General features: G+C 40.1%; 1 protein-coding gene across 2 annotated transcripts in view; it reads left to right on the plus strand.

Annotated features, from left to right (window-relative positions):
- Positions 1-14265, plus strand: part of FAM210A (family with sequence similarity 210 member A) — a 45297-nt gene that overhangs the window by 17183 nt on the left and 13849 nt on the right. The window lies entirely within an intron of this gene.

Genomic DNA, 14265 nt, shown 5'->3' on the forward strand with positions numbered 1-14265 from the left:
ACCAGGTACTGTGTTCTGTCCAGCAGGGTGGAGGCCCTCACAGTCCTCAGTAGGGAATAGAATCAATGGGACCCCTTCCCCGCCTTTTTAAATTTTGGTTCTGTGTAAAGTCTCCTGTGACTGCACCATCAGCTGCACCATCAGCACCATTTTTAGCTCAGATAAGCAGGAGGTCACTTTTAATCCCTTACAGCTTTGTCCTCCATGACATTTTATAATTAGGTTATTTTATTATTGTTGTGTTTTAAGAGTTCGTTGTCCATTTTGGATACTGGATACAAGTCCTTTATCAAATATTTGTTTTGCAAATACTAGTATTTTCTCCTAGTGTGTGGCTCATCTTAATTCTCTGAACAGCATCTTTCTCAGGGCAGAGGATTTTAATTTTAATGAAACTCATCCTGTCAATTTTTTCTTTCATGGATCATGATTTTTGTGTATGTAAGAAATCACCAAATCTCAGGTCACCTAGATTTTCTTTTATGTTACCTTCTAGAATTTTTATCATTTTCTTTTTCACATTTAAGTCTATGATTCATTTTCAATTAATTTTTGTGAAAGTTGTAAAGTATGTTTTTCAATTCATTTTTCTGCATGTGGATATCCAGTTGTTCTAATACCATTTGTTGAAAAGATACCTTGACTAAATGTGTCTTTACATTTATTGTGAAATTATTATAAACCACTTATTCTTGGGCGTTTTTTTTTTTTTTAAAGATTTATTTATTTATTTAATTCCCCCCCCTCCCGCGGTTGTCTGTTCTCTGTGTCTATTTGTTGCCTCTTGTTTCTTTGTCCCCTTCTGTTGTCCTCAGCAGCACGGGAAGTGTGGGCGGCGCCATTCCTGGGCAGGCTGCACTTTTCTTTCGGGCTGGGCGGCTCTCCTTACGGGGTGCACTCCTTGCGCATGGGGCTCCCCTACGCGGGGGACACCCCTGAGTGGGGGGGCATTCCTTGCGCGCATCAGCATTGCGCATGGGCCAGCTCCACACGGGTCAAGGAGGCCCTGGGTTTGAACCGCAGACGTCCCATGTGGTAGACGGACGCCCTAACCACTGGGCCAAGTCCGTTTCCCTCTTGGGCGGTTTTTAATCCACTTTACCAACCTCTGTCTTTTTTATTGGTAACTTATTGGGTACCTTTTTTTTTGGTAACTGGTTTCTATTTGGTTTTGTTGCTTTTTTTTTTTTTTTAATACTTCTCTTTTCTGCTTTGGTTTTAGTTGAACGTTTTTATGATTCCATTTTCTCTCCTTTGGCATATCAGTTACACACACACTTATTTTATCATCTTTTTAGAGGTTGCCCTAGAATTTGCAGTATACATATAAATTAATCCAAGTCTACTGTTACCAGATTCTGTCTTGGCTATGCTGCAGAAATGAATTTTAAGAGCATGCCGGGTGAGTTAGGCCAGTAATTTATTCAGTAGGGAGGGAAGAGAAATGGGAGAAAACAGAGCAGTGGTCCCAGGTAGTGAGGAAGGGCATGTAAAGGGATAAAGAGGGCTGGTTTACAAGCTACAGTTCCCTATTATAGATTATAAATCCCCAGGGTTACTCGCATGGCCACATGGCAGAGGAAAAATGGCGAAAGTGGCACAAAGAGGGCAGGAAACAGGTCCAGAGGCAGGAGAGCGGGGCAAAAAGCCCGCACTCCGGTTTGTGCCTGGCTTTTAAACTGTTAATTATTCCACCCCTTTGCTAATGGCAGGGGAAGAGGGTTCCAGCTGTTTGCTGTTTTGATTGATTACCCCACCCATCAGTCCCTTAGTGGGGATCCAACCATGAAGTTTCTAGGGAACATCCAGGCTTTTCTTTGTTCTCAGTAAGGTGTTTTTGTTCTAGGTAGCAGAATCCCAGGGGTGGGGTTCCTCCAGCAGCCATCTTGGGGGTTTCTGATGTCCACGTGGGCTCCCTGTCAGGTTCCAGATCCGTCTATTAATTCCCTATCTTATTAGCCTGCTTCACTACTCTGAAATAACACAGTATTGCTTTGTACTATGCAGGTACCTTAACACATTATTCCCAATTCACCCTCTCATCCCTTCTAATTGCTGTCAGTCATTTCACTCATCCATAAGCTACAGTCACACAATCCATTTTTATTAATAAGCACAAACAGTTATGTGCTAGATCAGTTAAGAGTAAGAAAAAGAAAAGATTTTATTTTGCCTTTGTTTCTTATGTAATGCTCTTCCTTTCTTTATGTAGAGCCATGATTCTGACCTATATTCTTTTCCTCCACTCTTAATAACTTTTAACATTTCTTGCGAGGCAGGTGTGCTGGCAATAAATTCCCTCAGTTTTGTTTGCCTGAGAAAGTCTTTATTTATCCTTCTCTTTTGAAAGATAATTTCACTGGTTACAGAATTCTAGGTTGGTGGATTTTTTTCTTTCAACATTTAAAATATTTCAAACCATTCTTTTCTTGCTTGTATGGTTTCTGAAGAGGCGTCTGATATAATTCTTACCCTTCTACCTTTATATAGGTAAGGTGATTTTTTTTTTTAACCCCTGGCTTCCTTCAAGATTTTCTCATTGTCTTTGGTTTTCTGCTGTTCGAATATGGTCTGCCTATGTGTAGATTATTTGGTATTTATCATGCTTGGTATTTCCTGAGCCTTCTGGATCTGTGTTTTAGCATCAGCCATTAATTCTGGAATATATTCAGCCATTGTTTAAATATTTCTTCTATTCCTTTCATTCTTCTTATTCTGGTATTCTTATTACAGATATGTTACACCGTTTGTAATTGTCCCACAGTTTTTGGATGCTCTCCATTTTTATCATTCTTTTTTCTTTTCAGTTTGGAAAGTTTCTATTAACATATCTTAACATACCTTCAAGATCACAGATTCTTTCCTTAGACTAGTCCAGTCTTCTGATGGGCCCCCAAAGGTGGTGTTCTTTTCATTTACAGTGTGTTTGATCTCTAGTATGTGTGATTCTTTTCCATCTCTCTGGTAACATTACTCATGTGTTTGCATTCTGTCGGCTTTTTCCATTAGAGCACTTAGTATATTAACCTTGTTATTTTAAATTCCCATTTGATAATTCAAAAACTCTGCTTTATCTCTTCATACTTTGTTTTGTCTTGCCTTTTAGCATACCTTAAAATTTTTTGTTGAAGCCAGACATGATATATTATGTAGTGAGAACTGAAGTAAGCCTAAAGCTCTGTTTTTGTTTATCTGTTTCCTGTTTGCTGTAACTGGGCATTCAAGGCTTCAGTTTGCTCTAGAGCAGGGATTCTTAACCTTTTTTATTCCATGGGCCCCTTTGCCAGTCAGGTGAAAACCATGGACCCCTTACTAAGTCTATACTATACTGTATATTATTTAATAAATATATCACACCCGCACCAACATGTCCCCATAGGAATAATGTTTTTTTGAATTTCAATTCAGGCTCATGGACCCCTTTTTAAGAACCCCTGCTCTAGAGTCCTCATTTGTGCCTGCTATTTCCCCAAATATCCTTATTAAACAAAGTGTGTGACTTGCAGCTGTCTGAGTTGTAGTGCATCTTATTTTATTGAAGCCCTGTTCATGTAGTGGTAAGGCATTGTGGGGAGAAGGGGGTTGATAACCTTCTGATCAAATCCCAGATTTTTTTAGTCAACTGGAGTCCCTGGGCTGGGACCTTCAGTAGAGTTTCTTAGCCTTTTGTTTTTCCTCTCCTTCGGAGAGACAGGAAGGCTAGACTTCTTCCCCCTAGGTCAAGGTGGTTTCCTTTGAGGGCAGCTTTTGTTACTCAAAACCGAAAGCCCTGACGTGTTCCTGGGAGCTGAAGGGGTTTTTCTCTTATCTTCATAGTGAAAGCTTGGTGGGATTCCTGCAGGTAAAGCTCAGGAAAGAACCTGTGGGGAGAGGTGGGGAGTGCTTAGGAACAGGGGTCTTAACTCTCATTGAAGTCCATTCTCATTCTCCAGCAGTAGGCAATTACATTTGCATACTTGTTCCTACCAGTCCCAGCCCTCCCTGAGCTGGAATCTTTTTGCATGTCTGTAGTTTGCCCTGTGACCTCAATTCTGATGGATCTAAGAAGAGTCTTGATTTTCAGGTTTTCATCTTTTTTTCTTGCAATAAGGCCAGAGTAAGAACTACAAGCGCTTTAGCGGTCAGAGCAGAAACCGAAGTCTTCCTTCCTGTGGCATACTTTTACATTATTACTGGCTTTTCTAAGGGAAAATTAAAATCCATTATTTTTCATTAAATAGAGTTCATATATAAAAATCTGTTTTTAAAGAAAGTTCTAATAAAACTTACTCATACTATTATGAGAGAGGGATATTAATTAATAATTATGTGTTATCCATATACATATTTGTATAACCTGGCCAAATTTTTTAAATGTTATTACTAACATCCTTTTTACTTTTTTGCACATATTTAACACACTTCCTCTGGTGGGTTTTTTTTTTAATGGTGGGAAAAGAGTTATTGTTTAAACATGCAATACTTTTTCTCAGTAATAGATACAGTCATGATTTTCAGGGATAAAGTTGAGTCATTCAAGATGCATTTATTTTTAGCTTCTGAAGAAAGATGCATTAGTAACATTCACTTAAGCCCTTGTGTTTATGATAATAAAATGAAGTAGCTAAGGTTAAATATTTTTAAATTTAGAAAATTTTGAGTGTAAAAAAAATCAGGAAAACGTAACATCCTTTCAATTTTCAAGACATTGGAAAAGTAGGAAGAGAAATGTGGACAACAGATTAGATATGCAGTTTGATATTTTTAGCCTCTTGTGGAATACTCTATATAATTTTATACTAATACTTGAAATTCAAATTCAAATATTTAATTGAATAATATTCACTTAATTGAAATAGTCCTGTGTTCATAAAATGGGTGCATTTATTTTTCCTGGTAAAAAAGTGCAAGTGCTTACTGGGCACTAGTTAAGTAGCAACTGTTGTACTAGTGAGAGTAAAGGTATCATTAGGTCCTGCCCTCTCATTGTCTAGAGGGAGGACACGAGGAAGCCAATAGTCAGATGTAGGGGCAAGGGCATTGCCAGAGAGGTGCTCTCAGAATTCTATGGGAACATTATGGGAACATAGATTAGCCATTTGTATACTTCCTTTTTCAAAACTTTTGCCACTGGATTGTTTGTGGTTTTTTGTTGTGTTTTGTTTTTGAATTGTACATATTCTGTATATATTCTGGATATTAAATCTTTATTGGATATGTGATTTGCAAATATTTTCTCCCATTCTATTGGTTGTCTTTTCACTTTCATGATAATACCCCAAATCTTTAGTTTTGATGAAGTCCAGTTTTCTGTTTTTTTCTTTGGTTGCTCATCCTTTCAGTATAAAGTCTTCAATTGCTTAATACAAGGTCCTGCAGATATTTCCCTATGTTTTCATCTATGAATTTTAGGGCTTTTGCTCTTATATTTAAGTCCTTGCTCCATTTTGAGTTAATTTTTGTGTATGGGGTCAGGCAGGGGTCTAACTTTATTCTATTCCATGTGGATATCCAGTTTTCCCAAATCCATTTGTTGAAGAGACTATTCTTTCCACATTGCAACTGCTTAGCACCCTTGTCAAAAATTAACTGACGGTAGATGTGTGGGTGTATTTCTGGACTTTCAACTCTGTTCCATTGGTCTGTATGTCATTCTTTATGCCAGTACCATGCTGTTTTCTTTACTGTAGCTATGTCATACAATTTAAAATTAGGAAGTGTGAGTGCTCCAACTTCAATCTTTTTCAAAATCGTTTTGACTATTCTGAACCCCTTAACCTTCCATATAAATTTGATAATTGACTTTTCCATTTCTGCAAAGAATGCTGTTGGAATTTTGATTTTGATTGCATTAAATGTATAGATCACTTTGGGTAGTACAGATATCTTAGTAATATTAAGGTTTTTTTTTTGTTTTTGTTTTGAAAGATTCATTTATTTATCCCCCTCCCACCCCATTGTCTGCTGTCTCTGTCCATTCGCTGTGTGTTCTTCTGTATCTGCTTGTCTTCTCTTTAGGTGGCACTGGGGACTGATCCTGGGACCTTCCAGAGTGGGGGAGAGGTACTCAATCTCTTGCACCACCTCAGCTCCCTGGTCTGCTGCGTCTCTCATTGTCTCTCCTCTCTATCTTTTTGTTGAGTCATCTTGCTGTGCCAGCTCTCCTCTCAGGCCCGCTTGCTGTGCAGCCAGCATTTCTCTGCAGTCCAGCACTCCACTTAGGCCAGCTTCCTGTGCAGAGCAACACTCCGTGTGAAGCAGCTCTCTGCTCGGGCCAGCTTGCCACATGGGCCAACTTGCCTTCACCAGGAGGATCCAGGAATCGAACCCTGGACCTCCCATATGATAGACAGTAGCCCATTCGCTTGAGCCACAATATTAAGTTTTCCAATCCATAAACATGGGATGTCTTTGCATTTATTTATTTAAGACTTCATTAATTTCTTTCAGCAATGCTTTGTAGTTGTCTGTGTACAAGACTTTTACATTCTGGGCTAGATTTATTCCTATATTTGATTCTCTTTTAAAAAATTTTTTCTTTTTAATGAGGCATAGGGGATTGAACCCAGGATCTCATACATGGGGAGCAGGTGCTCAACCACTGAGCCGCATCCACTCCCCAGTGACAATTTGTTTGTTTTTATTTTAGGAGGTGCCAAACATTGAACCAGGATCTGGTACATGGGAAGCAGACACTCAGCCATTTGAGCTACATCTGCTCCCCAATATTTGATTCTTTTAGTTCCTATTGCACGTGGAATTGCTTTCTTGATTTCTTTTTCATGTTGTTCGTTACTAGTATGTAGAAAACTACCAATTTTTGTACTTTGATCTTGTACCCAGCCATTTTGTTGAATTCATTTATTAGAGGAGGAGAGAAATAAATGAAAAATAAATCTTTTTTTAAAATTTAAAGAAAGTTAGACTTCTGGGAGTGTCAAGTGCTGGAATACTGCCTTATAAAGGGAGTAGGTTTAAAAGGAGGGGAAAAAAACCTTTTGGGTTCAGAAAACACCTGTGCTTAAAGCAGTGGACAGGAATTCCTCATGATTCAAAGATAACCATGCTAAAGAAAGTCCTCTCGGGCGGTGGACTTGGCCCAGTGGTTAGGGCATCCGTCTACTACATGGGAGGTCCGCGGTTATAAGCCCTAGGCCTCCTTGACCTGTGTGGAGCTGGCCCATGTGCAGTGCTGTTGTGTGTAGGGAGTGCCGTGCCACGCATGGATGTCCCTGTGTAGGGGACTCACACGCACAGGGAGTGTGCCCTGTAGGGAAAGCCGCCCAGCGCCAAAGAAAGTGCAGCCTGTCTAGGAATGGTGCCACACACACAGAGAGCTGACACAACAAAGATGATGCAACAAAAAGAAATGCAGATTCCCGTGCCGCTGACAACAACAGAAGGGGGCAAAGAGGACGCAGCGAATGGACACACAGAACAGACAACTGGGGTGGGGGGGGGAGGGGAGAGAAATAAATAAATAAATCTTTAAAAAAAAAAAAAAGTCCTCTTAAAAAATATGCAACTAAAATACAGACCAAAAATTCATAGTGAATGGTAGGAAAAGGTTTGAAAGCAATTTTATTTTGAAAAATGAAACTAAGCTTTGTTAATGTTTGACAGAATTTAGGTTTTAATTCCAACTGAGCTAATTCTTAGAATAACTAATCAATTGCTGTTTTCCCCCTTTGGCATAACATGTAGACAGGGATTAACCTGAGACTGAGTGGTATAAAGTACTGGTGATACCTCTATAGATATAGAGACAGCTATAGATGAGACAGAGGCAGTGGTATAGATGCAGAATAGATGGAGGTAGAGATGTAAGATTGTAGGAAAACATGGTAAATATCTTCTGTTCATGTTTGACTTTCACAATAGATAGTAAGAGGGTCAGTTTTGTAAAATTAATTAAGGACTTGATCATTGTTCTCTATGGCCTTTGTTAATTTAATATTTAAATCATTCTTTATTTGAAGCTCCTGTAATTATCCCAATAACCTTTATCATTGCTTATTAGTTCATCTAGTTCTTCAGACTTTATCACTTTATTAGTCACGTTTCTCCAGGGAAAATGAATTGAAATATATGCATATATATAATGTGGGGTTTAACAAGTCTAAATTCCATAGGGTAGGCTGTAAATTGGGAACCCCCATGAAGGTTTAAGTGCTTTCTTCAGAAGCTGGCCAGCTAAAGTACAGATAGAAATTATTCTCACTGTTGAAATCAGCTGTTCTCCATTTAAGGCCTTCAACTGATTAGGGGAGACTTCTCACTGCTGAAGGCAATCTCCTATGTTGACCTGTAGATGTAATCAGCCAAAGATGCAGTCACCAAAATATCCTCACAGTCACAATCAGGTCAGTGCTTATTTGACCAAAGACATACTATAACCAAGCCAAGTTGACAAAATAATGCAACCATCACAGTCTACCCCTTGGTTAACTTGGCACCCATACACATCTCCTTAAACCATACTTAGCCTCTCAGTGAAGACACTAAGAGTCATACTTTGACCTAATATATAAGTCAACTCTCCTGCATACAACTGGAAACATACTAACTCTTTCCCCAGAAGAGGATGCAAGTCCTTGACCAAAGAGTTTATCACTCTTAAACTTGATGATAATCCTACATGACATAAACTCAATACTATGTTAGAGGTAATGCAACTTATGTTATATGATACGGGGATAATATAGGAAAGAAAACAAAGCTGTTTGGTTTATTTGTATATGCAAATATTCATAATAAAATATATTCGTAAACTGAGCCAGTGTAAAAACTCCTTTCTTTGTTGATTCAGAGGCAGGAGTAGACCAAAATGACCAGGTGGCAGCCTTAATTTCTAGTTAAATGGAATCATTTTGTCTCCCAGTGGTAAAATTGGTGAGTTCAATGAGCATGTGCCCATTCATTTGCTGTGAAGTGGCTTCCTTGATCAGAAGAATGCAGATAAGGCATTCTGTAAGACCACAGATGGTAGTTCTGACTGAAGCAATGCATGCAGGAAATGTAAACCCATATCCATAGTATGCGTCTATTAGGACAAAATGCTGCCCCTTCCATGATGGAAGTAATTAACCTGCCACCAGACAGCAAGCTGGTCACCTTGGGGGACCGTGCCTTATTGGGGGCTGAGTGATGGTCTCTGCTGCTGGCTGATTGGGCACTCAGCGGTGGCTGCAGTCAGGTAGGCTTTGGTGAGTAGAAGTTCATTTTGCTGATCTCATAATACCTGCATCCCTACCACCATGGCCACTTTGCTCGTGGGCCCATAGGGCAATGGCAGGAGTGGTTGAGGAACTGGCCGACATACCCACAGAATGGGTCATCCCAACCACTTGATTATTAAACTCCTCCTTTGATGCAGTTACCTCTTGTGATCATTCACATGGGACACAAATATCTTCATATTTTTCACCCATACAGAAAGGTCTCTCCACATACCTCTTCCCCAGACCTTTGTCTCCAATTTTCCAGTCATGTTCCTTCCAAGTCCCAGACCATCCAGCCAAACCGTTGGCCACAGCCGATGTGTCAGTATACAAACGCATCTCCAGCCATTTCTCCTTCCTAGGAAAATGAATAATCAGGTGTACTGCTTGAAGTTTCTGCCCACTGGAAGCATTTCCCTTCACGATGGACCTTTGGGAATATCCCAGACAGGCCGTAGTGCTGCAGCTGTCCCTTCAGGTGGTACCTGTTTATCGTACGGAATCATCTGTAAACCTGTCCTGAATTTTTTCTTTGTCAATTGATCATAGGGAACTTCCCACAAGGCCATTGCTGCAGGCTGGGGAAGAGAAGGTAATGAGGAATGTGGAAGGGGGCCGTGGGCATTTTGGCAACTTCCTTGTGTAACTTGTAGCTTCAGGACCTGCTTGAGCCCAATCCCCAATATGCTATTTTCATTTGGTGTGTTGAGTGCTACTGTGCACACCCAACTTTATGGCTTGGTGAGTCAAACAATACCCACTTAAGGATGGGCAACGTACATCTCATGGTAACTTGGTAACCCATGGTTATGTCTTAAGTCTCAACTAAGGCCCATTAGCAAGCCAAAAGCTGTTTCTCAGAAGGAGAGTAATCTGTAAAGGATGGCAGGGCATTGCTCCAAAATCCTAAGGGCCTGCACTGTGGCTCTCCTGTAGGGGCTTGCCAAAGGTCCAAACATCATCTCGTATTTGCCATAGAATATCCCAGGATCATTGGGTCTGCTGGATCAAATGGCCTAAGTGGCAGAGCAGCTGGCATGGCAGCCTGAACCTGTTGCAGAGCCTTCCCACTCAAAACTAGCAGCTTTTTGGGTTACTCAGTAAAGGCCAGAGTAGCACACCTAAATGAGGAATATGTTGCCTCAAAAATCCAAAGAGGCTAACTAGGCATTTTGCCTTTTCTGATTGCAGGCGAGTCCAGATGCAACAGCTTATCCTTCACTTTAGAAGGGTTATCTTGACACACCACTGGATGCTGAGAAATTTTCTGAGGCAGAAGGTCCCTGAACTTTTGGATTTATGGCCCACGCTCTGACATGCAAATACCTTACCAGTAAGTCTAGAATAGTGGCTACTCCTTGTTCACTTGATCCAGTCAGCGTAATGACCTCAATATCATGGACCAGTGTGATAAATCTTGTGGACAGGCTATCAAGTTCCCTGCAGACTAGATTATGACATAGGGCTGGAGAGTTGATAAACCCATGAGGTAGGTCGATGAAGTTGTATTGCTGGCCTTAACAGCTGAAAGCAAACCACTTCTGGCGTTCTTTATTAACAGGTATGAGAAAAAAGCATTTACCATCTCTATAGCTACATACCAGGCATCAGGAAGTGTTGTTTTGCTCAGTTATACCACATGCAGAACAGAAGCTGCAATTAGTTGCATCAACTGGCTAAGTATAGTCTACTGCCATCCTCCAAGGTCCTTGCTGTTTTTATGCACAGGCCAAAAGGAGAGCTAAATGGTGAGACTCATCACCCCTGCATCCTTCAAGTCCTTTATGGTGGCACTAATCTCTGCAACCCTTTCAGGAATCCAGTATTGCTTTTAATTTCCCCCTTTGCCAGGTAGAGGCAGTTCTAGTGCCTTCTACTTGGCCATTCCTACCTTAATTGCCCTTATTCCACAAGTCTTGGAACCAACGTGTGGATTCTGCCAGTTGCTAAGTAGTCTTTTCAAATTATGTAATCTGGAACTGGAGAAATAAGCACAGAATGTGTTTGGGGACCTTCCAGACCCACTGTCAGATGGACCTGAACTAAAACTCAGCTGATCACCTGACCTCCATAAGCCCCTTCTCTGAGTGGTGGAACTCAGTGACCCTTTGGATCTCCTGGAATTAATGTCACTTCCAAGCTAGTGTCTAATAATATCCAAAATGTCTGATCGTTTCCTTTTCCCCAGTGCTCAGTCACCTTGGTAAAAGGCTGTAGGTCTCTTTGGGGAAGGCTGGGAGGAAGGTTAACAATATAAAATTTTGGCAGTATAGCAGAGTAAGGACCCCAAGGGGACCCTGCATTCAAGGTATTCTGGGCTTGCACCTGTCTCGCATCTGGGAATTGATTGAGGAGTCATGATTCTCTGCTTTATTCACTTGACCTAGCACTCCTGCTAATAGAGATCAAGTATGATTTTAGTAGACTGTTTAACTTCTAAGTACCCCATGATCTACTAGTTAACACCATAAAGCTCAAGTCAGACAGTTTTAATTGCTGCTTTTAGTTTGCTGTCCATTACAGCCTCCTGTTCCACCACAGCGTCCAGTCATCCCTCTTGTCTTTAATGATCCAAATCCAGTGGCAGTAATAGCTGACCTACAGAGAAATCACAGAGCTCTTCAAAAATTTATTCCTGGTGAAAGGTCTGTCTCTGGGACATTTCTGGGGTGGATGAGTAGGACTTGGGTGGTAAGTCCACTTCAACATTCTAGTTTCTCTAAGCCTTTGCATCCCCTCATCCACATTATACCAGGGAAGTTTTAGAATTTCAACCTCAGGTAATGTAGCCCACCTTTTGGCCCATACTTCAGCCAACCACCCAAACAAACTGTTAGAGCCTTTCCTACCCTGTTGAGCTACATTGAATGTCTATATAGTTGGCTCATTTAAAAAATTCAGCCTGATTCAACTGTATATTCCCTCCATCATTATTCTACATTCTTAATATCTGTTCCCATACATATTCCCTTGATTTCTGTCTATATGGAAAAAGCATGCGCAGTTCTTTGGGAGTATAGTACACCTCCTCATGGGTCACACATTGCACCTCACTTTTCAGGGCTTATTGGGACTTCAGTCTCATTATAGGTCTGGAAGAAAAGATGGATGGAGAAGGTGGGTCAAGAGGGGAATTAAATGTCTACCAAGCTATTAGGTGCTGCATTGCAGTTTCATTGGGTAAAACAAGATTTTCTCTTCAGAGGGAGTTTTGGGGGCTGTTTGTTTTCAGGGAAAACAGTTAAAAGCTTATCAGATGCAGCAGGGTAAACTCTTCAGGTGGAGGTGGGGTAGTTGGCTCCTTAAGGTAGACCCTTGCAGGTTTATCTGGCAAAGAAGACTCCTTATTATCAGCCCATATGTCCCTATTCCAATTTTCAAGATCCCATTCCTTCCCAATCAATGCCCTCACTTTACCAGCTGACACCCTACATAGCTGGGCTATTCAATTTACATTGTAATTCAGCAACTTGCACAATAAGACTGTTTGATTTTCAGAAACCTCAAGGCTGCAGCTACAATAAATAAAAGTTTCTTTCAGGATACATACAAAAACTTTCCCGTCCTTCATGTGGCATTTGAGTTGGGAATTTGAAGTCTTGAGCTCATCCCTTTAACAACTGCATCCCGCATAATTAGGAACAACTGGCCAATATTATTACACTTTTTAACTCCAAAAAACTGTTAGTATATCGTAGACACTGTCACTCATCCAGAGCCTTGCCTCTTCTAAGCATTTGAATAGCAGTATCTAATGGTGGTTTTTGCATTTCTCTATTGCCAGTTCATACCATGGACTATCTGCTATCTTGATCATTGGACATAGAGTTACTAGTGGCTTTCAATCTGATCAGATTAGAGAACCAATTCCAAAAATCCCAGAACCAAATCAGAAATCTCATCCTTAAGATTCTGTTTCTCAAAATACACTCTTGGTACCAAAATCTATATTAGGGTTCTCCGGGGAAACAGAACTGACAGGATATACACATATATAAAAATTATGAGATTTATTGTAGGATTGGCTTATGTAACCATGGGGATTGGCAAGTCTGAATTCTATAGGGCAGGCTGCAAGTTAGGAGCTCCAAGGAAGGTTTTGATGCTTTCCCCAGAAGAAGCTTGCAGGCAGATGTAGAAAAATTCTTTCTAACTGCTGAAATCCTCAGTCTTCCCTTTAAGACCTTCAGTTTATTGGTGAAGGCAATCTGCTTTTTTGGTTTTAGATGTAATCAGCTATAGATGCAATCAACTAACAAATTATTTAAATCCATGAAATATGCTCACAGTAACAAGCCCGTGCTTCCTTGACAAAACAACTGGATACCCTAACCTAGCTCAGTTGACACAATAACTTAACTATCACTTGTACTATATATATTTTGGAGTGCAAATTTATTGGGGTTCTAAGTCAGATCTTAGCAACTCATTTAGTACACAATTTTTTAAAAAAGATTATCCTCATTGTATTAGAAGTAGTAAGATAGCCAGTGGGAGTTGGTAAGGTTGGGGCATTAGGTGGCACTGCCTGATGTTGAAGGCAGGGAGCTGATTTATTGTACAATAATGAATACTGCTTCTGTTTTGCCAGTGGGTCTAGAAGGGTTTTGTAATTTGCTCAATGTAATACCACTGTTAACTCAGTTGGATCTATCTTATTCAAAAGTTCGTGTTTACATCATTAAATTTCATGTAATTTCTGTAACAACCTTGTGAAATATTCCTTACTTTACTAGAAGGCTTGGACTTGGAATATGAATGTAAATTGCATGGAATTACATCCCCAAAGCAGGTCTTCTGCTCTGAGATCTTATGCTTTTTCTACTATACTACGCTGCTTCTTTGTAGCATAATAAAGTCCTATGATACCTGTTTGTATGCACAAAATAGCCCCAAAACATCCTTTGTGATATCTGCTGGACTGGTTTACTATATCATATTTAAATGATGTGTTTTAATTAAATGTTTTAATTCTGGTATGTTAGAACTGTATACTTTAACACTGATTTACATGGATTTTGTAGCAATGTGTGTTCTTTTTCTTCCTAGTAGTTAGTGATTTCTT

The sequence above is a fragment of the Dasypus novemcinctus genome, chromosome 16 (assembly GCF_030445035.2).
Source record: "Dasypus novemcinctus isolate mDasNov1 chromosome 16, mDasNov1.1.hap2, whole genome shotgun sequence".
NCBI classification, from domain to species: domain Eukaryota; kingdom Metazoa; phylum Chordata; class Mammalia; order Cingulata; family Dasypodidae; genus Dasypus; species Dasypus novemcinctus.